Raw genomic sequence first — 25,705 nt, 5'->3', positions numbered from 1 at the left:
TAGGCCTACATTTATTGCTCTGCCCTAATTGCTCAGAGTCAACCACATTGCTGTGCATTTGGAGTCACATGTAGGCCAGATCAAGTAAGGATGACAATTGCCTTCCCTGAAGGGCATTAGTGAACCGGATGGGTTTGTCCAACAATGGGATTCATGGTCATCATTAGACTACTAATTCCAGATTTTTATTGAACTCAAATGCTGTGGTAGGATTTGAACCCAAGTCCTCAGAACGTTACCTGGAACATCTCCCCAATGTGATCAGATATCACCAAGGTATGCTCCTTTTACACATGCACAGTATCTATAATTAGAGTAAAGTTTCCTTGATTCTGCATCTCCCCCAAGAACCTTTCCAGTTTCTTTTTAACATTGGATATTGAACTCTTCTATCTGAATTCCTTCCTCACCTCTACAACTATTTTTTTTTGCTTGAGGAATGGTGGCTCAGTGGTTAGCACTGCTGCCTCACAGCACCAGGATCCCAGGTTCGATTCTGGCCTTGGGTGATTGTCTATATGGAGTTTGTACATTCCATGTCTGTGTGGGTTTCCTCTGGGTGCTCTGGTTTCCTCCCACAGTCCAAAGAAGTGCAGGTCAGGTGAATTGGCCATGCTAAATTGCCTGTAGTGTTAGGTGCACTAGTCAGAGAGAAATGGTTCTGGGTGGGTTACTCTTCAGAAGGTCGTTGTGGACTTGTTGGGTCGAAGGGCCTGTTTCCACACTGTAGGAAATCTAATTGGAAAAAAATCTAATTTTCAACAACATTCTCAACAATTTTCCAGGAAGTTTAGGCTGGACGTGGTCTGTTTATCACTCCCAAGGGAGGTGATCACATTAGTGGGGTGAATTGGCAGCTTCTGACAATGGCTTGTTGATGGGCTGTGATGCTGATGAAGACATTGATGTCACAGTGGTGAAGGTCAAAGAGCAAAAAGAAAGCTCCAGGACTTGGAAGATCCCTGTCTCTTGATAGAGGGGCGAGGAAATCTGGTCATTCTGTATTGCTTCCTGATCTGGATGCACCTTGAAGATCAAGAAAAGAGCATAAAAGGCATCCTGAAGACAGATATGGAGGTGAGCAAGTGAAGACTTTTCCACTCCAGTACAACTTTCTCCATAGGGAGTGCAACACCAACTGCTGCAGGGAGTACAGAAAATGACCTCTTCACAGCTCTGAGAAAGTAGAGTTATGCTATTGCAAATATGATGTGGAGGTGTCAGTGTTCGAATGGGGAGGGTGCAAATTTAAAAATTATACAACACCGGGTTATAGTCCAACAGGATTATTTGCACTTCCAACCTGGAGTTGTGTGATTTTTAACATTATAAGTATGGGTGGTGATTTGGTCTGTAGACTTCCATGACTCCTGATGAAGGGTTCCTGCCCGAAATGTCAATTTTCCTGCTCCTCAGATGCTGCCTAACCTGCTGTGCTTTTCCAGCACCACTCTAATCTTGACTTTCTTGAAGGGTCAACCTCAGCATCAGGAACTGTCATGGCAAGAGGTTCAATTGGTGCCAGGAAGGACAAATGAGTGAAAATGGTCCTCAGATTATTTCTCTACAGCAGCCTCTATCAGATTCTTGCAAGTCTTGTTGAACTTTGATCAGACCAAGGCCATTTTGATTCTCATCTGTAAGCTTTTCCATTGTATTTGCGTCAATAAAGTGTAATTTCTTCACCAAGAGAATGGTGAGCCTGCAGAGTTCTCTGCCAAGAGTGTAGTCAAAGCTCAACATTGAATATGTTTAAGAAAAAAATGTGGTATGCCTTTTTGGGCTAAAGGGATTAAAGGGGGAGCAGACTGAGTTGGATGATCAGCCATGATCATACTGAATGGTGGAGCAAGCTCAAAGGGCTAGGAGAAAGTGAGGACTGCAGATGCTGGAGTGTCGGAGTTGAGAATTGTGGTGCTGGAAAAGCACAGCAGGTCAGGCAGCATCCGACGAGCAGGACAATCAACATTTCGGACATAAGCCCTTCATGGCCTACCCTTGCTCCTGTTCTCTATATTTCTATGCTCTGTAAGTGTGGATTGAAACATCTCTCTCGTGTGCCCCTGGCATGCGGTTGGAACTGCATTGCTGCCTGAAGATGACTTACTTGAGAGTTAGGAATCGCTTTGCCCCTGGTCTTTTTGGCTGCTGCTTGTAATGGTTACTACATGTAATGTGTTCAGTCAAGTAACCATGCAAATGTATTGCTTCCACTGGGATTTCTCATAAGAGTTCCCATCAATGGCACTTTAATCAAATCAAAGGATCCTCTGTCTCTGTCATAATATCCTTGTTTTCTAGTGTTTTGTGAAGAAACAAATCAGAATTGGCAACATCTTGCTTCAGGGCATCATTGTCCTTGGAGTATTCTGTTCCTGCCTTGTTTGGCCATTCTTCAAAGCCAGATGTATCCACCAATGATCCTTGGGATGCGCTTCAACAGTCTGTCTGACTGGGCAACGAGCCAACCCCAGTCTCTGCTACAAATGTTGCACGAAAAATGTTCATAATTCTGTGTGGCAGTTCTATTTAATTTGGCTTGGAATAATACACGGAGTCTTCACAATCTCTATTCCATGATGTGGAGGTGCCAGTATTGGACTGCAGTGGACAAAGTTAAAAATCACACAACACCAGGTTATAGTCCAACAGGTTTATTTGGAAACACTAGCTTTCGGAGCGCTGCTCCTTCATCAGGTGGTAGGTGAAAGTGAGGACTGCAGATGCTGGAGGTTAGAGTCGAGAGTGTGATGCTGGAAAAGCACAGCAGGTCGGGCAGCATCCAAGAATCAGAAGAATCGTTGTTTCGATCAAGATCCCTTCATCAGGTGATAGGTACCCACCTTTTTCACTGATCTTAATGTTGCCTGAACTCCAAGGTTGAATGGAAGACAATCTGAAGACTTCAATTCACAACCATGGAGAAGCATTTGAAACAATTAATACACCTCTCCTAGTGTCCAGTTCAGAAAGAATTTGCTCGGCCATTTACCATAATATCTCCATTTGCCATAACACCATGCAGATATTCCAGGGTCAGTGATCTACTGTCAGAGGTGCTGCCTTTTGAACGAAACTCCTTGACTGCCTTACATGTGTAAAAGATCCTATGGCACTAGTTTGAGCAAGACCAGGAGAGTTCTCCCGATTAATATTTCTCCTCAGCAAAACCAAATCTGCTCACCATCATGGGACACCCCACTGCGTGAAAATCAGCGGCTGTGTTTCCTGCATTGACAACCATGATCAAACTTTTTATAAAAGGATTTAATTGCCTGTCAAGTTCCTTGGGCGTGTTGGAGGGAATTAGACAAATAGAATCTTCAGTTTGTGTGAGTCGTAACAAGGTGGTCTTTATTCAACCTTGTGGTAAAAAATGAGGTCTGCAGATGCTGGAGATCACAGTTGAAAATGTGTTGCTGGTTAAAGCACAGCAGGTCAGGCAGCATCCAAGGAATAGGAAATTCGACGTTTCGGGCATAAGCCCTTCATCAGGAATGATGAAGGGCTTATGCCCGAAACGTCGAATTTCCTATTCCTTGGATGCTGCCTGACCTGCTGTGCTTTAACCAGCAACACATTTTCAACTTTATTCAACCTTGTACCAACACAGTGTGGGAGAGACCTCAGAGTCAAGCTCCAAGACCCTCGGCCATTTAACGCTCAAAACAACAGTTTTACATGTTTTTGCCTCACAATGGTAACATCGGTGCAAAATAAATTTATTCAGTCATTTCCTGCAAAAACAGGATGCAGTTTATTTTCTTGTGAGTTCTCTAATTTCACAGGACTTCCACATCTGTGATATCTTCTGGGCTTAGCTGTCCCCACCCAAGCACCCAAGCTTTCCCTTATTATTAATACTCGCATGACTATCTTGATCAATTCCAGTGGCCTCTGAACTTTATGAACTGCTCACTGTTCCCTTACAGTTAAAACCATCTGAGCTGCACTATTTCTTTATAAGGATGTATTTCACTTTTAACCCTACTCTCTATCGCTTGTCCAAGTTAATTTTATTTGTTCTGTGTTCTGTAGCATTCAGTTTCTGTTTTGGCATTTCTCACTTTTTAACACTCCTGTCCTCCTTGCCCTGCATCAGAGGGCATCGCAAAATTGTGAAATATTCATTTTTTTCATTCTCTAGCTGGTCCAGCATTTGCTGCCCATCCCTCAAACCGAGTGGCAGCTTGGCCATTTCAGAGGATGGTTAAATGCCAACGTCATGGCTGAGGGTCGGGAGTCACATGTAGGCCAGACCACATCAGGACAGCTGATTTATTTCCCTAAAGGGCCCTTTTGAACCAATGGATTTTAACCACAGTTAATAACAGTTTCATGGTCACTGTCACACAGTCTAGGTTTAAATTCCAGATTTATTAATTCAGTTTAAATCTCACCAGCTGCCCTGGCAGAATTTGAACCCATGACCCCAGGGAGCATCCCTGGACCTCTGGATTACAGCGGTCCTCTAACAATGCTAAGTACAGTAAATAAAAGTTATTTCCTAAAGATGCAACAATGCTATCAAATATTACATTGACCAAGCCACTTGGCCAATATGTGGATCCATAAAATCTTAAGATATAGAAGCAGAAATAGGCGCTTCAGTCCATTGAGTCTGCTCCACCATTAATGAGATCCTGAAAATCCTCAACCCTATTTTCCTGCCTTTTAACCCTTGTCAGTTAACTCGATAACCTTTCTGAATAAACACCAGTCTTTCTTTGCCTCAAATATGCTTAACTGTCCAGCCTCGACAGCCCTCTTTGGTAAAAGCTTCCACAGATTCATTGCCAACTGAGCAATGTCTCGTCTCTGTCTTAAATTTGTGATCCTGTTTTCGAGATAATGCTCTCTGGTCCTCGATTCTCCCCAAGGGGAAAGTCTATAAAAGCAACGCAACCCTTCCCACAATTCTCAGGATCCTAAAGTAGCCAATTTAATAACGTTCTGTCAAGATTTCCTCTCTCGCCCTTCAGAGCAGACCAGAAAAACATATAATCAGACAAGGCCCAGATATTTAAGATGTCTACCTTGACTTATGAACTAAATGTCCTATTTGGAAAAGAGAGGGTTTTACTATGAAAGCTGGGTTAGATTGACGGTGCTATATTGGAAACTGTGCGAGAAGCTGTGGATGATGGATTTTGTCACTGACTAAATAACAGCTACCTCTTGCCTCTCATTGGGTGCTGCATGTCCATTAATGAAAGCTATACGAACACAATTGGCTGCTTTTCCCTTAATTGTTCACCAGTTTCTTTGGGGCTGTGAAATGGAAATGGTTAGGGTGCATATTGGTCACACGTATTCTACAAGCCCTGTGCATCAACAGAGTTGTGAAAGCAGCCTGCTTGATGGGCACCCCAATCATCACCTTAAATACATACACCCCACTGCACATTGGCAGCACAGTGTACCATCTAGAAGGTGCACTGCCAAAATTCACCATGGCTCCTTTGGCATCACTTAGCAAATCTGCGACCTCTGCCAGCTAGAAGGTCAAGGGCAGCAGGCTCATGGGAACATCACCACCTACTTGGAAACGTCCCACTATCACCAGAACAAATACCTCCCTTGCTAACTGAACCTGCTCCACTTGGACTGCAGCAGCTCAAGAAGGTGCCTCACTATCATCATCTCCAAAGAAAATTAGGCTTTACCAGACACAACCACATCTTAGAAACCACTGTTAAAAAAAACTTTTGCTCTCTAGCTCTATCCTTACCCTTCAGGTTAAAACATACCATTTTCATAGAACCCCGCCAATACAGAAGCAGGTCAATCAGCCCATGCCACCCCTCTGAAGAGCATTCATCCCACCTTACCCAATCCTTGTAACCCTGCATTTCCCATGGCTAATCCACCAAATCTACGCATCCTTGGACACTCTGAACAATTTTGAGTCAAAAGGTGTGGTGCTGGAAAAGCACAGCCGGTTAGGCAGCATCTGAGGAGCAGGAGAGTCGATGTTTCAAGCATAAGCTCCTCCTGATGAAGAGCTTATGATGGAAACATCAATGCTCCTGCTCCTCGAATGCTGCCTGACCGGCTGTGCTTTTCTATCACCACACATTTTGACTCTGATCTCCACTAGCTGCAGACCTTACTTTCTGCTACAATGAGCAATTTAACACGGCCAATCCACCTAACCGGCACATCTTTGCATTGAGAGGGAAACTGTGGCACTTAGAGGAGGCCCACGCAGACACGGAGAGAACTTGTCCACATAGTCAGTTACCCGAAGCTGGAATTAAACCTGGTCCCCTGGTGCAGTGAGGCAGCAGTGCTAAGCACTGAGCCATCGTGATCTAGCTTTTGGTTGTCCTTCCTATTTTCAGTTCATCCTCCAATTCTCTTTAATCCTCAGAGAAAAGACTCAGAGAGTCATAGATAAGCACAGCGTGGAAACAGACCCTTCAGTCCAACTCGTTCTTGCCAACCAGATATCCTAACCTAATCTCAGCCCATATGCCAGCATTTGGCCCATATCCCTCTAAACCTTTCCCATTCATATCCCCATCCAGATGCCTTTTAAATGCTGTAACTGTACCAGCCTCCACCACTTCCTCTGGCAGTCCTCCATATACGCACCACCCTCTGAATGAAAAAGTTGCCCATTAGGTCCCTTTTATATCTTTCCCCTCTCAACTTAAACCTACACCCTCAAGTTCTGGACACCCCCATGCCAGGGAAAAGACTTTGTCTATTTATCCTATCCATGCCCCTCATGATTTTATAACCCTCTGTAAGGCCTCCGATGCTCCAGGGAAAGTAGCCCCCAGCCTATTCAGCCTCTCCCTTTAGCTCAAAACCTCCAACCCTGGCAACATCCTTGTCATGATTTGGAGATGGCAGTGTTGGACTGGGGTGTACAAAGTTAAAATTCACACAACACCAGGTTATAGTCCAACAGGTTTAATTGGAAGCACTAGCTTTCGGAGTGCTGCTCCTTCTTCAGGACAACCACCCGATGAAGAAGCAGTGCTCCGAAAGCTAGTGCTTCCAATTAAACCTGTTGGATTATAACCTGGCGTTGTGTGATTTTTAACATCCTTGTAAGTCTTTTCTGAACCCTTTCAAGTTTCACAACATCCTTCTGATAGGAAGGAGACCAGAATTAAGCCTCTTTGAGTGCTCAAGGTGCCCTATATCTCCTCGTCATTCAATTTTCCAGATTTAAACAGTTGAAAAGCAAGGTGAAGGAGATGTATGGAGCTGCAGAAACACAGCTTCTCATCAGCACCTTCTGTTGTAGGCAGCAGCACAGTGTCATTGAATAAGTGTTTGCATCAGGCCGCTGCCTGAGGCAATTGACAATGTTTCACTTCTCTTGCAGCTGCTCCAGGTTTCTCCTACACGTCTACATTTATGACTGTCAGCAAGTCATGAGACATGAGTCACCGAGTATTCGGATCTGCTTATTTGAATATTTTCACAAGGCCAGATAGAGATCATTGCTCTTTTGTGTAGAGGTATGTTTGATTACATGTAATAGATATCGACAATGTAAATTCACACTAAGGATTTGTGCGAAACATTTGCAATTCGAGTGCTTTGCAAAAATCAGCAACTCACTGAATAATTTGTGCTTCTCGGCTATAGGGAGCAAAATGATCCAAAGATGACAAAATATGATCGATCCTTAGGAGACCCTGAGAGATCAGAAGCGGAAAGGGTTAGCAAGAAGGACCCTCTGTGTTTATGTAAACCAGAAGTATCTTTAAACAAGGTGTACAAAGATGTGAGAAAAACAAGCAGCAACAGGTGGACAGAAAAGTGAGGGTGATGACAGGATGTGGTCTGATTGAGAGAGGGCAGGGTAAGGGTAAGTCCGATTCTCAAAGAGGGGAGGTCTAATTGGAGGAGTTGAAATCAAGATTGAACAACACATGAAACCAGAGATGTAGAAAGGGAAAAAAATACTGGAACCTCTCGACCTGAAAAAGTAACGCCACGGATAGAAATACACTGTTGAAAATATTTGCAACTTTTTCCATGTTTGTTTTGGATTTCTGCCATCCAGAATCATTGTCATCGGAAGTTGAGGCACCTGCTTAGGTTAGACTAAAGGTAAAAAGTGAAGTCACTATAGTCTTATGACACTACAGGACAACTGTCACCTTAGAGAGAGGTGACTGGTGGCAGCTTAACTTGAGTGTCACCACACCTCAGGCAAGTGGAGAGGTTAAAAAAGAGAGTCCATCATTGTAACCTCAGCCAGTGTAAGAATTGAACCTGAGCTAACCAACCCCCAGTTTTAGATTAAGTTAAAAATCATCTAACACCAGGTTAGTTTGTTCAATATGTCGTATCAGTTGCATGACACTGTGATCTTGGTCTATAAATTCTATGTTGAAAATGTGTTGCTGGTTAAAGCACAGCAGGTTAGGCAGCATCCAAGGAATAGGAAATTCGATGTTTCGAACATAAGCCCTTCATCAGGAAGGGCTTATGTTCGAAACGTCGAATTTCCTATTCCTTGGATGCTGCCTAACCTGCTGTGCTTTAACCAGCAACACATTTTCAACTGTGATCTCCAGCATCTGCAGACCTTATTTTTTACCTATAAATTCTATGTCCTACGATCCTGCCCTACTAGCTATCTGACAAAGGAGCAGTGCTCCGAAAGCTAGTGCTTCCAAATAAACCTGTTGGACTGTAACTTGGTTTTGTGTGATTTTTAACTTTGTCCACTGCAGTCCAACACCGGCATCTCCACATCACAGTTTTAGGTTGGACTGATGAAACCTTGAATGATGAAGAGCTGACAGATATAGTAGGTAACTAGCACTTGTTAGCAAGTTTACAACATTTTGTCTTTGCCAGACACAGCTATTAAATCAGAAGTGCAAATTTCCTTCACCTAAAAGATTACAAATCAATAATTAAAACAGTCAAGCTGTATTGATGTAGCCACTTTGATGGAAATGGATGTGGTCTATCATGTTTTGCTCAAAAGCTTAAGCTTCGTTTTACATGCCATGTCTACCCAACGATCAAATGTTGACATAATCATCATAACTTAAGTTAGTAAAAGGTTCCTGCTCTTCAAGATAACCTGATTACAAACCCTGGTTTGTTTCTCATCTCAAGAAATCTTTCCCAATTTCCCAAATCCAAGTTGACAGAAGTCTTTGAGAGGATTTGTCTCTTACGTTTTCTTACTAAACTCTCCTCATGCCCCTCTGGGATTCCCTCACATATGATTAACCCCCATCTTACCAAGTGCCATCTCATAACAACTCACCACTCAGCAGATATCCCAGAATTCACCGGCACCCCTTGCACACACTGTCATCTTTAAAAGCCTGGTGTGCACCTGGACAAGCACAGTCGGTCCAGAACTTTCCCGCAGGGTTCCTGACAGTGGCCCTGGACATGGCAGACATGGGGAAATATCTATCTCTTGGTGTTCCTGCTGAATGGATGGTGCCAACATGGGACTTGCTTTTCACCAAGCACCAGCACAGGAGGCAATGCCACCAGAGTATGGCCAGCCTGTCTCATGGTTAAAGCAGGCTTAGTCATCTGAAGCATTGCCCAGCATTGTAGAAAGAAGGTCAATGACCTTCAACAGTCTGCCAGGATAAGTTCTACCATCTTCCCTCCCATACCTTACACACAATGCTACAAAATCCATTTCCCCACAAGGCTCACACTCTACCACTGTCACTGTTGGCTGCAACATCTCCCCCCCCTCGCTCTCACCCAGCTCAACCTCTAACCCTGCATGCCCTGCGTGCTGCCTATTCACTCACATGGGACACCTGCAGTAATAACTGTGCCACCCACCTCTATATCCTCCATTACCTACCCCTCTCTCATTCCTTGAGGAGAATAGCCCACAAGAAGTCCACAGAAAGAGCCAAGGTGGTCAGTAGGCCATCCAACATTCAGATTCCCAACCATTAAAGAGGATACGGCCCTGATTCTGACCGTCCTGAGCAGGACCTGGACTGGTATTGGAGGCTGTTCTTGACTTACAGTTCCAGGGTCCAATGAGGGAATGGCTGTTCCCATTACCTTGACTAAGGCCAGCTGTTAACTGTGACAAGCTTCTGTCTTTGTGCTTGCACTTAATAGGCAAGATATGGGACTGGTATCTAGGCTGAGGGTGACAAAGTGCCAAAAAATAGTGCACAGCGTGGATGCTGTGAGCATCCAAGTAGTGGTAGAATGATTGAGCTATACTCAGAGATGCAGCCAGGTTCACTCCCTGAGCTGTGTGTCCCTGAGCACACAATGTCCTTGCTGCAGCAATACAAGAGTTTCCAGTACGTCCCCAGACACAGCATTGTAAAGAAGAAGCATCCTGTAAGTGGATTGACGATGTGCCATCAGCGTTCTCAGAAAAAACTCATGAACATGAAGGTTCAGGTGGCTTGTGCCTTTTCTTACAGCCATTAGATATTGATGCCTGGTTTCCAATGGGGGGCGGGGAGGGCAAGTGGTGAGTTAAATCCGCCCACTCTGGTTTCCTCAAGTCATCAAATGTGTTTGGTGAGTTTGATACGATGTGAGGTTGATTACTAATGAGACAGTCTGGAAAGGTGTTTCACAAAGCGCAATGACCATCAATTCATTGCTGCCTAACGAGAATCTTGCCACATTGCACGTAAAAGACAGAAAAGGTGGCACAGATTCCTCCCAATGTTGAGAATGGCCTCGCTAGATTAGATTACTTACAGTGTGAAAACAGGCCCTTCGGCCCAACAAGTCCACACCGACCCGCAACGCACCCATACCCCTACATTTACCCCTTACCTAACACCATAGGCAATTTAGCATGGCCAATTCACCTGACCTGCACATCTTTGGACTGTGGGAGGAAACCGGAGCACCCGGAGGAAACCCACGCAGACATGGGGAGAACGTGCAAACTCCACACAGTCAGTCGCCTGAGGCAGGAATTGAACCCGGGTCTCTGGCGCTGTGAGGCAGCAGTGCTAACCACTGTGGCACCGTGCCACCCACAATTGTCACCAATTCTGCTAGGTGAGAGTGAGGACTGCAGATGCTGGAGATTAGAGTCAAGATGTGGTGCTGGAAAAGCACAGCAGGTCAGGCATCATCCGAGGAGCAGGAAAGTCAATGTTTCGGGCAAAAGCCCATCATCAGTTCCTATTGATCACTGCCCAGTGCTCTTCCTGCCCACTTCATGTGGAAATATACATAGAAGCATCGAATGGTGACAACATAAGAGGTGTATTCAGCTCATTATGATTCTGCTAGCTCTCTGAAGGAGCAACTTACCTTGTGACACTCCTGTCCTATTCCATAGCTCTGTACATTATTTATTTTCAGTTCTAACTCCCTCTTCAATGACTCAATTAAACCTGCTTCACCCACGTTGTCAGGCAGTGCATTCCAGACCTCAAACCTTTACCGTGAGAAGATGTTTTTCTTCAAGTCACCACTGCCTTGTTTGCCAATGACCTTAAATTTGTGATTGCTGGTTCTTGACTCTTCCGCCAATCGGAACAGTTTCTCCCCATTGACTTTGTCCAGACCCCTCATGACTTGAAACATCTCCAGCAAATCTCCTTTCAAGGAAAGCACTCATCTGCTCCAACCTGTCTTCATAACTGAAGTTCTTCATCCCTGGAACCATTTTAGACAATCATTTCTGCCCTTACTTCAGAGCTTTCACATCCTTCAGGTTTCAGTGGTAAGGCTAAAATTTGTTACCAATCCCAAAATCAGTATCCTTGAACCAAAAGGCTTGCGAGGCAACTTCAGAAGACAAGATGGAAAGGGTGGGGAGGCACATATAGACAAGATCACTTGATATTTGCAAATTTCCTTCTGTATAAGGTATGAGTGAAAGTTGTATTTTTACAAGAATTGATGAGAATTGTCATGGTCACTATTAACTTTATATTCCAAACATATTCATCAAATTTAAGTTCCACCAACAAATTTAAGGTCATTGGCTTAAATCCCACCAGTTACTATGGTGGGATTAGAATCTATGTCTCAGAGTTTTAAGGTATGCCATCGGTTTATTAATTCAGCCAGATTACCACTACAGTGTCATCTTTTGGTAGTTCATAAACACTGCAACAACAGCATTAACTTCATCCAGCTTCTGTTACCTCATCAGAAATCTCAAAACAGTTAGTACAAAACATAATTCGCCCTGAACAAATTTGTGGTGACTTTCCTCAGTTAGCCCACATTTCTGCAAATACAGAATCATGAGGGGAATGGATAGGGTGAATCGAGTTGGACTGAAGGGTCTGTTTCTATGCTGTATAACTCTATTAGCCTAGGCCAGTATCTCATTACCAGGTCACCCTTTATTGACACATAAACGGCCCTTGACTATAGCACTGCCTCATACAGAGTCGGGCATTGGAGGGTCAGTGTTAAACACTGACCCTTTTTATATGTCAGCCAGGGCTCCCTGAATGGACAGCCTCAAACAGGGAACTCATATTCTATGATGTCCAAGTGGCTGATTTCATTACAATGGAGGAGAGGCAATGTCCTAATGGTACTATCGCTGGCCTGTTAATCCAGAGACCCAGATAATGCTCTGGGGACCTGAGCTTGAATCCTGCCATAGCAGATGGTGGAGTTTGAATTCAGTAAATATCTGGAGTAAGAATCTAGTGAAGACCATGAATCCATTGTTGGGGGGTGTGGGGGGGAGCCCATCTAGTTCACTAATGCCCTTTAGGGAAAGAAACTGCTGTCCTTCCCTGGTTTGGCCTACATGTCACTCCAAGACCCACAACAATGTGATTGGCTCTTAACTGCCCTCTGGACAATAAATACTGGCCTAGCCATTGAGGTGGAGGTGCTCATCCTGTGAATGAATAAAAGGAAACAGAATCACTACAATAATCACCTCTGCCCCAAACTCTCTTGAAGTTTTGGTATGCTCCTGTTGTCTCCTGTGAACACTGATGCAAAATACCTATTCAATTCCTCCGCAACTGTTTTGTTCCCCATTACTACTTCTCCAGCTTCAATTTCCAGCACTCCAACATCCACGCTTGCCTTTTTGATATCTAAAAAAACTCTTGAAGTCTTTTATATTATAAGCTGGACGAGGAGTCGCTTTCCGTGGGGAAGCAACAGGAGGCCATTCCAGCCTGACAATAGACACTCTGGCCAGAGATGGCTTAACAGAATAATCAAGAATTGATTTTAGCTTCAAAAAACCCCAGAGAGTTTGAAACTTTCGGTGCCGCTTTGGAGGGACCTGATTGGGTCAGAAGGAAAGTGGGTTAGCTTGTGAAATTTCAAGATGAGGCATGTTGGTTAGACATCTGCAGGGTAGTGAAAGACTGAGAAAGCCTACGTTTTCGGTTTCATGAATTTCCATGTCACGGTTCATAGGACAGGACTAATGAGAGCAGTCAAGTCAAACTTAAAGATTTGTTGTGGAAGGATACCTGCTATAATATGACAGTGTTTGGGAATAGATACAACTTCCTGTGGAGTGTGTATGGAGCAAGCTGCCAGAGGAGGTGGAGGAGGTTGGTACAATTACAACATTTCCATAGAATCCCTACATCATGGGAACAGGCCATTCGGCCAACAAGTCCACACCGACCCTCCGAACAGTAACCCACTCAGACCCATTCCCCTACCCTATATTTACCCTTGACTAATGCACCTCACCTACACAAGCCTGAACACTACAAGCAATTTAGCATAGCCAATTCACGGAACCTGCAAATCTTTGTATTAGATTAGATTACTTACAGTGTGGAAACAGGCCCTTCGGCCCAACAAGTCCACATCGACCCGCCGAAGCGCAACCCACCCATACCCCTACGTTTACCCCTTACCTAACACTACGGGCAATTTAGCATGGCCAATTCACCTGACCCGCACATCTTTGGACTGTGGGAGGAAACCGGAGCACCCGGAGGAAACCCACGCAGACACAGGGAGAACGTGCAAACTCCACACAGTCAGTCGCCTGAGTCGGGAAATGAACCTGGGTCTCGGGCGCTGTGAGGCAGCAGTGCTAACCACTGTGCCACCGTGCCGCCCTTATTGTGGGAGGAAACCGGAGCAGCCAGAGGAAACCCCATGCAAACGTAGGGAGAATGTGCAAAGTCCACATGGACAGTTGCCTGAGGCTGGAATTGAAGCCAGGTCTCTGATGCTGTGAGGCAGCTATGCTAACCACTGAGCCACCATGCCGAGTTTCTGCACCAATTTCTGTTTTTGTTCCAGAAGTTTCCGGTACTGGGGTTGGGCTTGAATCCAATTGGTTACATGTAGCTAGTAACTTAGCTATTGGATAGAGAGGGAGGTAGTGTCACAGTGGTGTCATCAAGCGAGTAGGGAATCTAGAACTCTAAGTTAGTGTTGTGGGGCATGTGGGTTCAAATCCCACCATGATAGATGGTTAAATTTAAACTCAATAAAAATATGGAATTAAAGGCTAACTGGCTTGAGCAACCATTGTTGCAAGGACACATTGAATGCTTTTGCTTTTGTGCTATGCCTTACTTCCCTTGTCAGCCATGGTTGCCCCTTCTCCTTTGTATGTTTCTTCTTCCTTGGGACGATTTCTGCTGTGCCTCACCTTGAGGGGTGACCTTACAGAAGTTTGTAAAATCATGAGCGGTATAGATAAGATGAATGACAGGTGCCTGTTCCCTTAGTTGAGGTTTTCAAGACTAGGGGACATTTTTTAAGGTGAGAGGAGAAAGATTTAAAAAAAGATACAAGGGGCAAATTGTTTTTACACAGGTAGTAGTTTGCGTGTGGAATGAACTTCCAGAGGAAATGGTGGATGCGGGTACAGTTATAACATTGAGAAAACATTGAGGTAAGTACGTGGATTAGAGATGTTTGCAGGCGATGGGATAAAAGCAGGCAGCTGGGACTAGTTTAGTTTTGGATTATGTTCAGCGTGGACTGGTTGGACCAAAGGGTCTGTTTCCATGCTGTATGATTCTATGACTCATTCATTTGACTAATATCCTTTCAGGAAGGAAATTTGCCGGTGACTCCCGATTCTTATAGGGATGAGCAATAAATGCTCAGCCAGTGATGTGAACGAATAAAATATACTGCAACAGAATAACGCTACTCCCATTATTATTGAACAATTTATCTTTCAACTCACAATGAATAGCACAAGAAATCCAACACAAGCTAATATTTTATGAAACCAGAAGCCAGAACAGGCTATCTGAGCTTGCTCCACCGTTTCATGTTCATGGCTGATCAGGCAACTCAGTGCTCTAACCCACCTCCACCCTATACCCTTCACTACTAGGATAATCTTTTCAAATTATCACTTTTCCAAAGATGTGTAGATTAGGGATTGGTGGTGCTAAATTGCCCATTACGTCCAGGGATATGCAGTCTAGATGCATTAGCCACGGGAGATGCAGGTTTACAGGGGGAGGATTGGGGAATGAGTCTGGGTGGGATGCTCTTCAGAGGGTCGGTGTGGGCTCAGTGGGCTGAATGGGCTGCTTCCACACTGTGCAGGGATTCTATAATTCTACTTGCAGCAAGTGATCAGACTTCATTCGTGAGTCACTGGGGCAGTTTGTCAGTCAGGAGGGTGGGAATTCCCAGCAGGCTGTGTGGCCAGTCAAAAAACGAAGTGATCTCCAGGAGGGAGTCGAAGAGTGTGGTGCTGGAAAAGCACAGACGGTCAGGCAGCATCCAAGAAGGAGGAGAATCGGTGTTTCGAGCATCAGCTCTTCATTGAGGGTTTATGCTCGAAATGTCGATTCTCTTGCTCCTAGATGCTGCCTGACCTGCTGTGCTTTTCCAGCATCACACTCTTCGACTCTAACCTCCAGCATCTGCAGTCCTCACTTTCTCCTGATCTCCAGGAAGGGTATAGTTTTAATGAGTGATATTGTATTCCATAAAGAATTGCCATTAATAATTTAACTCAGTAAGAGTCTGTTGTCAGAAGTAGTCTGACTGAGTCATCGCCCTTGCCAATCTGGCTCTGGAAGTACTGTTACCTCAATTCACACAAATTTCAGCAACAATTCAGTCCTTCGAGCATGCTCGACCCTTCATTAAGATTGTAGCTGATCCGTTGGTGTTCTAAATACGCCATTCCTATCTTTCCTCAACAATCTCTCATTCCCCTGACTAGCACGGCAGCTCAGTGATTAGCACTGCTGCCTCACAATGTGAGGGACCTGGATTCGATTCCATCTTTGCCTGTGGAGTTTGCACATTCACCCTGTGTCTGTGTGGGTTTCCTCCCATTGTCCAAAAATGCACAGGTTGGATGGATTGGCCATGGAAAACTGCCCATAGTGTGTGGGCTAGGTGGTGTAGTCATGTGAACTACAAGATTACAGAGGTAGGAGGTTAGGTCTGGGTGAGATGCTCTTTGGACGGTCGGTGTGGACTTGGGCTGAACGATCTGCTTCTATACTGTAAGGATTCTAAGAGGATCTATCTATCTCCACTTTAATAATATTCAATGGTACCTCCTTCACCAGCAGAGACTTCCAAACCCTTGCAAATCCAAAAATGAAATATGTCTCCTCACCTTGTTTAAAAGGTGACCCCTAATTTTAAAACAATGCCCTTTATTGTGGACTCACACACAACAGGCAACACCCTTTCCGTGTTCAAGACCATTCAGGATCTTATCAGTCGTCACCCCTCACTCTTCTAAACTCCAGTGAAAACAAACCCGCTCTGAGCAGCCTTTCACCGTAAGAAAACTAATTCATTCCAGGTATCAGTCCAGTAAACCTCCTCAGAATCACCTCAGTGCATTTAAATGCAACCTTAAAGAGGGAGACCAAAAGGGTGCACAATTCTCAAGATGTGTTCTCACCAATGCCCAATATAATTGAAGCATAGCACCTTCATTTTCATGTTCAGTTCCTCTAATACTAAAATATTGCATTCTGCTGGCAGCCTTGATCATTTGCTGTACCTGCACAGTAGCTTTTCGTGACTCATGCTCCGGAAACACTTACACCCCTCTGCACCTCGCTATCATGCTCATTTTAAATAATTCTCTGTTTTTCTTGTTTGGCCTTTGCTTCTGATTCATTGAATCAATCCTGTTGGAATTTTATGTATCAGAAGCCTGTTAAGCCTGCAGGTTATGTTGGTTCCTCTCAAGAATCCATTCCAAAGTTAATCCATTGAAGTAAAAATAAAGGAAAAGAAATAAAAGAAGGAATACCAGATACAGAACAACTGTCCCTCTATATAATTCCACAAAAGGGAAATTGCAATTTTGTCCCATGCAATTTCTTTTATTTCATAAATATACTTTACTTTATAAAACTATCTTTGGCGACATTTAGAGTTCACTGAAGTAAAGTCAGAGTCATAGAGATATACAGCACAGAAAAAGTCCCTTCAGTCCAACTTGTCAATGCCGCTCAAATATTCTAGCCTAATCGAGTCTAATTTACCAGCATTTGGCCCATATCACTCTAAAGCCTTCTTATTCATTTAACTATCCAGATGCCTTTTAAATGCTGTAATTGCATCAGCTTCCACCACTTCCTCTGGCAACTCATTTCATACACGCATCACCCTCTGTGTGAATAAGTTGCCCCTTACGTCTCTTTTATATCTTTCCCCTCTCACCCTGAACCTAAGCCCTCTAGTTCTGGACTCACCCACCCCAGGGAAATGACCTTGTCTATTTATCCTATCCCTGCCCCTTGTGATATTATAAACCTTTACAAGGTCACTCCTCAGCCTCCAACATTCTAGGGAAAACAGCCCCAGCCTTTTCAGCGTCTCCCTATAGCTCAAATCCTCCAAACCTGACAACATCATTGTAAATCTTTTCTGAACCCTTTCAAGTTTCACAACATCCTTCCGATAGGAAGGAGACCAGAATTGCATGCAATATTCCAAAAGCGGCCTAACCAATGTCCTGTACAGCAGCAACATGACCTCCCAGCTCCTGTACTCAATACTCTGACCAATAAAGGAAAGCATACCAAACACCTTCTTCACTATCCTGTCTACCTGTGACTCCACTTTCAAGGATCTACGAACCGGCACTCTGAGGTCTCTTTGTTCGGCAACTCTCCCTAGGACCTTACCATTAAGAAGTTCAGTTCTGTACAGAAACTTGAGAAGAAAGAAACAAACAAACATTGAAGTTTGACTTTATCCAACACAGAAACCAAAGGCTTTTCTTGCACAGGATTAGACTTACCTATCCTTGAGGCACAAGGAACATTCAATAATTGAACGGACTCCCCTTTAACTTCGGCAGAAAGTCTTCCCCACTGCAACTTGGCAGCAGCTGTCCCAAGCTCTGAGGTTTTTTTTATTTCAAGATAGACTTTATTCATAAAAAATGTCATTATATATACATAGTCACAAGCACAGTTCGGTTTTACAGAAGCTTTGAGATGTCCCCTTCCTCCTTAGTCAGGAATCAAGGAGACACCTTTGGGATTTTGCTCTCAGGCCATCAGGTTCCTGTAGTTCCATATGCAAAATAGTTTGAGATATTTCACATAAGCTATCTGTACAAGCTGAAATAGAAGTGGCTGTCACACTGTTTTTTGTCTGTGTGCAAAACCACTTCAATGTGTGATGTCGGATGAGAGGACTGGTGACAACTGAAATGAAACAAGTACTAAAAGATTCCATTGGTTCTCAGCTGGTCACATACTGAGGCATGCTATTGCTTTCTACTTCCTGCATTTCAAAGATATTGGAGCATATAAGCCATCATACAAATATTTGGAAATTTTATTTACTTTGCATGGTTTGAAAACAGTCAATACCATATAATTTGGGGAGACAATGATCTCGTGATATTATCGCTGGACTGTTAATCCAGAAACCCTGGTCATGTTCCAGGGACACAGGTTCAAATCCAACCACAGAATTTAATAAGTATCTAGAATTATGAGTCGAATGATGACTGTGAATCCATTGTCAATCGTCAGAAAAAAATCCATCTGGGTCACTAAAGTCTTTTAGGGAAGGAAACTGCTGTCCATACCTGGTCTGGCCTACACGTGACTCCAGACCCACAGCAATGTGGTTGACTCTAAATTGGGATTAGGAATGGGCAACAAATGTTGGTTTAGCTAGCGATGCCCTGCAACATCCTGTGAATGAATAAAAAAGAATATTGCATGAAGAAAGACTTGCATTTGTATAGCACACTTCCTAACTAAATGATGTTGCAAAGTAGAGTGGCTGCTCACAATGCAATCTTTTTCACATTGGCATGACCAAACGCAGACAAGGTGAAACATGTCCACTCTGACTGTAGAAATGATCCTGATCTCCCAGTTGCTTACCATTTAACCCTGAAGAAGGGCTACACCTGAAATATTGATTCCTCTCCACCTCCTGATGCTGTCTGGCTTGTTGTGTTCTTCCAGCCTCCTGTCCGTCTGTGTACCTTAGATTCCAGCATCTACAATTTTTTTTGTCTCGCCTATTTCAATAAGCCATGGTGTGGAGGTGCCAGTGTTGGACTGGGTGGACAAAGTTTAAAATCACACAACACCAGGTTATAGTCCAACATATTTGGAAGCACTAGCTTTCGGAATGCTGCTCCTTCTTCAGGTAGCTTCATCAGGTAAGCCACCTTGCTGTCATGCTAAAACTCCTGTCCTCGGCCTGCTACAATCATCGAATCATAGAATCCCTCTACACTGTGGAAACAGGCCCTTCAGCCCAGCAAGTCCACACTGACCCTCCGAAGAGTAACCCACCCAGACCCATTCCCCTACATTTACCCTGAGTGATGGACCTAAACTATGGGCAATTTGGCATGGCCAATTTGCCTGACCTGCACATTTTTGCATTGTGGAGGAAACCCACGCAGACACAGGGAGAATGTGCAAACTCCACACAAACAGTCGCCTGAGGCGGGAATTGAACCTGGTCTCTGGTGCTGTGAGGCAGCAGTGCTAACCACTGAGCCACCGTGCTGCTAATATTTGAAGGGCTTTTGCCTGAAACAGCGATTCTTCTGCTCTTCGGATGCTAACTGACATGCTGTGCTTTTCCAGCACCACACTCTCGACTCTAATCTCCAGCATCTGCAGTCCTCACTTTTGCCCTGTCTAATGCCACCTAACCTGCACATCCCTGGACACTATGGGCTATTCAGCATGGCCACTTCATGTGACCTGCACATCTCTGGGCTGTGGGAGGAAAGTGGAGGTCGAGAATGTGGTGCTGGAAAAGCACAGTAGGTCAGGCAGTATCATTGATGCTTCAGGCATAAACCCTTCATCAGGGAAGGTTTATGCCTGAAATGTCGATTCACCTGCTCCTCAGATGGTGCCTGACCTGTTGTACTTTTCCAGCACTACACTCTCAACTCTGATCTCCAGTCCCTACTTTCTTCCAATGTGGAGGAAGCCAGAGCACCCAGAGAAAACCCACACAGACTCAGGGAGAATATGCAAACTCCACACCGACAGTCACCAATGGCTGGAATCGAACCTGCACCCCTGGTACTATGAGACAGCAGTGCTAACCACTGAGCCACTGTGCTGCCTCACAGTGTTCCATCAAAGTACAATGCAAGTTCAGGGAACAACAGTTCATTTTCCACTCAGGTTCCTTACAGCTTTGCGGTCTCGATATTTAAATCAATCACTTCAGAAACTAACCACCGACATCTGTTCTCCATTCTTCTTACATTCTCTTTCCCCTCCCCCACTGGCTTGCCTTATTTGAGTGTTTACTGAGCTCCTTGTATAGAGTTTAAAATCACACGACACGAGGTTATAGTCCAACAGGTTTATTTGAAAGTACTTTCAAATAAACTTGTTGGACTATAACCTGTCGTGTGATTTTTAACTTTGTCCACCACAGTCCAACACCTCCACCTCCACCTCATGGCTCCATATATAGAGGTCACCTATCCCTTTCCTTTCACACCTTAATTTACACCAATTTTACTTTTTTTTCTCTTTCATCACCATTAACAACCACTTTGCCTTTTGCACTCCTCTGTCTCTCTCAAAAGTATACAAAAAAAAACAACTTTCCAACATCTTTCAGTTCTGAAATACAGCCATATCAGTCTTGAAAAATTCTCTCTCCTGCCAGATCTGCTGAGTTTCTCCAGTTTTCTCTGTGTTTGTTTCAGAGTTCAAGCATCTGCCTTTAATCAGAAATTCCAAAGAGAACTGCGGCCAATGAATTACTTTCTAAATGTAGTCAGTATTGTACTGTAGGAAAGTGGAAACTCCCACAAACAGTAGTGTGACCGTGACCATAGAACCCCTACAGTGTGGAAACAGGCCATTCGGCCCAACAAGTCCACACCAACCCTCCGAAGAGTATCCCACTCAGACCCGTTCCCCGATGTTTCCCATGCCTAACACACCTAACCTACACATCCCTGAACACTATGGGCAATTTAGCATGGCCAACTCACCTAACCTGCACATCTTTGGACTGTGGAAGGAAACCAGAGCACCCAGAGGAACAGACACAGGGAGAGTATGCAAACTCCACACAGACAGTTGCCCAAGACTGGAATCGGACCTGGGTCCCTGTCGCTGTGAAGCAACAATGCCTCATAACTTTTATTTAAGCAATGCTGTTTGAGGGAGAAATATTAGCCAGCACACCATGGAATCCTATGCATCCCTGAGGAGGTAATGGTCAAGGAGTATTATCATTGGGCTAATAATCCAGAGACTTATGTGATGCTCTGGGGACCTGGGTTCAAGTCCTGCTGTGGTGCAACTTGAATTCATTAAAAATATGGAATTAAAAGTCTAATGATGACAATGAGGCCATTGCCTGGGGGATAAAACTCACTGGGGTTTTCAGATTTCAGAGCTGAAATCTTAGACCTTACCTGATCTGACCTCCATGTGTTTCCAGGCTGGTTGACTCTTAACTGCAAATAAATGCTAACCCAGCCAGTGACACTATAGAATAATGAAGAAAGTCAGGGTCTCGGCTTAACATGTCATCTGAAAGACATTTGCTGCAGTCCACTGGGGCTACTGCTCTGGAGTTTGTACTCGAGTATCAGAAAAAGTCATGAACATCTTTGGAGGCAACAATTAGATTACTTACAGTGTGGAAACAGGCCCTTCGGCCCAACAAGTCCACACCGACCCGCCGAAGCGCAACCCACCCATACCCCTACCCCTACATTTTACATTTACTTCTTACCTAACACTACGGGCAATTTAGCATGGCCAATTCACCTGACCTGCACATCTTTGTGACTGTGGGAGGAAACCGGAGCACCCGGAGGAAACCCACACAGACACGGGGAGAACGTGCAAACTCCACACGGTCAGTCGCCTGAGTCGGGAATTGAACCCGGGTCTCAGGCACTGTGAGACAGCAGTGCTAACCACTGTGCCACCGTGCCGCCCACACAATGTTTCTCACTGAGTCACAACCACTTTATAAATAAATTGCGGTAGTAAAGGTAATATCAGTAAAATTACATTTTCCAGACAATAGCAAGCAGAATTGGTGCTCAACAATGGATCGCTGTATAACACAGTCTCCAATTCATTGTGATCCCAGCACACAATGCTCATTAGCACCAGCATTACCTCTGTCATTTTTAATCATCTGAATTGTGGGACTCTGTAAAAGCCAAGATGTTACAGCACCTCTAGTCTTCAGCTTTAATTGGTGATGCTCAAAGGGGACAAGTCCTCTGGAGTGGTTTACTAATTGACCATGACCTATTGATGGTGCAATCATTAGAGAACCTCCAAGCATATTTTATGAAAAATACACTAATATTCAAATGCTTTAATGGAGACTGTTCATTGCTTGCTACAGAGCTTCTATCAACACTCTCAGATTAGATTAGATTAGATTTCCTACAGCGTGGAAACAGGCCCTTTGGCCCAACAAGTCCACACTGACCCTCCGAAGAGAAACCCATCCCCCCGATATTTACCCCTGACTAATCCACCTAACACTACGGGCAATTTAGCATGGCCAACTCACCTAACCTGCACATCTTTGGACTGTGGGAGGAAACCGGAGCACCCAGAGGAAACCCACGCAGACAGAGGGAGAATGTGCAAACTCTACGCAGATAGTTGCCCGAGGCGGGAATTGAACCCGCAGTGAGGCAGCAGTGCTAACCATTGCGGATACTGTAAATCAGAAAGAAAAACAGAAATTGCTGGAAAAGCTCAGCAGGTCTGGCAGCATCTGTGAAGAGAAATCAGAGTTAACGGGTTGAATGACCCTTCCTCAGAATATCTGACCAGTACTGTGAGAGGTGCCACCTTTCAGTTAAGATGTTGAAACCAAGATCCTATCAAGTGAAATAACCCATGGCATAAGTTCACAGATGCTGCAATGACCTTAACAATACCACAAAAACAGATCATAAATGCACTGTTGTTTATGGGAGCTTGTTGTGAGGATATGCAGAGGGTAAGTGGAACCACACTTACAATCCTTGGAATGTGTTACAATTCTTCGAACCTTGTTGTGCCTCACAAAAGTGTATTTACTGAAGAACTGCTAGGGTTGTGTTTTCTCAAATGACCTTTGGTACGGACAGTGACTCAACTTGGGACAGTTGCTCAACAACCTGTGAGACAGTTGTGCCTTTAGCTTTAGCTGTTCCAGACCTCCTGGTGATTAAACAGATTTGAGTGGGAGCGTCAAGTGGAGGAGACCAACTACTTGTGCTATTAGGGATTAAATTCAGTTCTATGTCAACCAGATAACAACCAGAAATTCCAGAAACCAATCCGGGGCATAGAAGGATCAACACAAAGACATTTGCAGTGCAGTCAAAAGAAGCAAGGCGGCAAAGAACACTCACCGGCATTGTTTTTGAAGATTCCCTACAGTGTGGGAACAGGCCCTTCGGCCCAACCAGTCCACATCAACCCTCCGAAGAGTAACCCACCAGACCCATTTCCCTCTGACTAATGCAGCTAACACTATGGGCAATTTAGCATGGCCCATTCACCCTAACCTGCACATCTTTGGACTGTGGGAGGAAACTGAAGCACACCTATGTAGGCACCGGGAGAATGTGCAACCTCCACACAGACGGTCGCCTGAGGCTGGAACCGAACCTTGGACCCTGGTGCTGTGAGGCTGCAGTGCCAATCACTGAGTCATATTGCCATGAAGATGTGGTGCAAGGTTATTGAGAAGTGCTACTGGAACTGAGTATTCAAAAGGGGAGACAGAAAGCAGGAAAATACCGGCTAATCAACTTAACATCCCAGAGAAAATGTTAGAAATTATTATCAAACAATTTATAGAATGGCACTTGGATAAGTTTGAGGAAATTAGGCAGAGTCAGCGTGGTTTCGTGAATGGGAGATGTTTAACCAATCTATCAGAGTTCGTCAAAGAAGCAACATGTCTAATGGATAAGGGGAATCTGGAGATATATTGTCCTTATGTATCTAGGAGGCATTTCATCAGGTGCCACATCTAACTTTATTGCAGAAAATGAAATGTTATGGCGTTGGAGGTAACAAATTGGAAAATTAGGAGACTAACATAAAACAGAGAGCAAGCACGGCTTTTTTTTTCAGGTTGGTAAGATGTAACAAGTGGTGTGCCATCGGTAGCTGAAAATGTGTTGCTGGAAAGGCGCAGCAGGTCAGGCAGCATCCAAGGAGCAGGAGAATCTTCAGGAGAAGGGCTCATGCCCGAAACGTTGATTCTCCTGTTCCTTGGGTGCTGCCTGAACTGCTGTGCTTTTCCAGCAACACATTTTCAGCTCTGACCTCCAGCATCTGCAGTCCTCACTTTCTCCTAGTGTGCCATAGGTATCAGTGCTGGGACCTCAACTATGTAGAATTTATACAAATGCTTTGGATGAAGGGTTGGGAGATAAGGTTGCCATATGTGATGATGACACAAAGGTAGGGGACTAAGTTGTGAAGGGAGCCTACAAGTGGATAGATTGAAGGAGAAGCCAAGAGTCTGACAAATGGGGATGATGTGGGCAAAATGTGAAATTGTTCATTTTGGCAATAAGAATAAAAAGAAGCATATTATCGAAATGGTGAAAAATTGCAAAGCTCTGAGATGCAGATGAAGCTCGGTGTCTTACTGCAAAAGGCTAGTATAGGCACAGGAAATAATTAGGAAGGCTAATATTACATTATTGTTTATCATGAGAGGAAATGAATACAGTGTAAGGAGGTTATAATTCAGTTATGCAGGGCACTAGTGAGACCACAGTTGGGGAATAGTGCACATATTGGTCAGATTAAGGAAGAATATAAATATGTCGGAAGCATTTCGGAGAAGGTGTACAAGCTTAATACCCAGAATTGGAGGGCTATCTTTTAAGGAAAAGATTGGACAGGCAAGACTTGTGTCTATTGGAGTTTTGAAGACTGAGAGATGATTTGATGAGATGCTGAAGTGTCTTAGTAGTTTGGATGGAGAGACGATGTTTCCTTTTACTGGAGAATCCAAAAATAGGGATCACTATAATAATAGAGGGTTGTATATTTAAAACAGAGATGAGATTTTTGTTTTCCCTCACGGAAGACAACAACTCTTTGGAAATCCCTTTCTAAATAGGTAGTGGAAGTAGAGTCTATGAATATTGTTAGGGTAGAGATTGACAGATTCTTGGTAAGCAAAAGGGATGAAAGGTGGGGCGGGGGTTGAGGTTGGGGGGAGGCAAGAATGTGGATTTGCTGTTACAAATTTGATCTTGTTGAAAGGAGGAGCAGACTCAGGGGGCTGAATGGCCTACTTCTGCACCTTGTTCACAATTTCATATCAAAGAGAGTTGAAATGG

At 44.2% G+C, this 25,705-nt stretch overlaps 1 protein-coding gene across 3 annotated transcripts in view; it reads left to right on the top strand.

Annotated features, from left to right (window-relative positions):
• LOC132834740 (uncharacterized protein C15orf39 homolog) overlaps positions 1–25,705 on the top strand; it is an 87,133-nt gene that overhangs the window by 4,782 nt on the left and 56,646 nt on the right. For all 3 annotated transcript variants that reach the window (XR_009647243.1, XM_060853713.1, XM_060853714.1), the window contains exon 3: positions 7,343–7,478. The gene's annotated coding sequence lies outside the window, so the exon portion shown is untranslated. The remainder of the gene's footprint in view (positions 1–7,342; positions 7,479–25,705) is intronic.

Source organism: Hemiscyllium ocellatum, chromosome 42 (genome assembly GCF_020745735.1).
Source record: "Hemiscyllium ocellatum isolate sHemOce1 chromosome 42, sHemOce1.pat.X.cur, whole genome shotgun sequence".
NCBI lineage: Eukaryota > Metazoa > Chordata > Chondrichthyes > Orectolobiformes > Hemiscylliidae > Hemiscyllium > Hemiscyllium ocellatum.
Note: the sequence above shows the minus strand (reverse complement) of the source record. Positions and strands in the feature narration are given on the sequence as shown.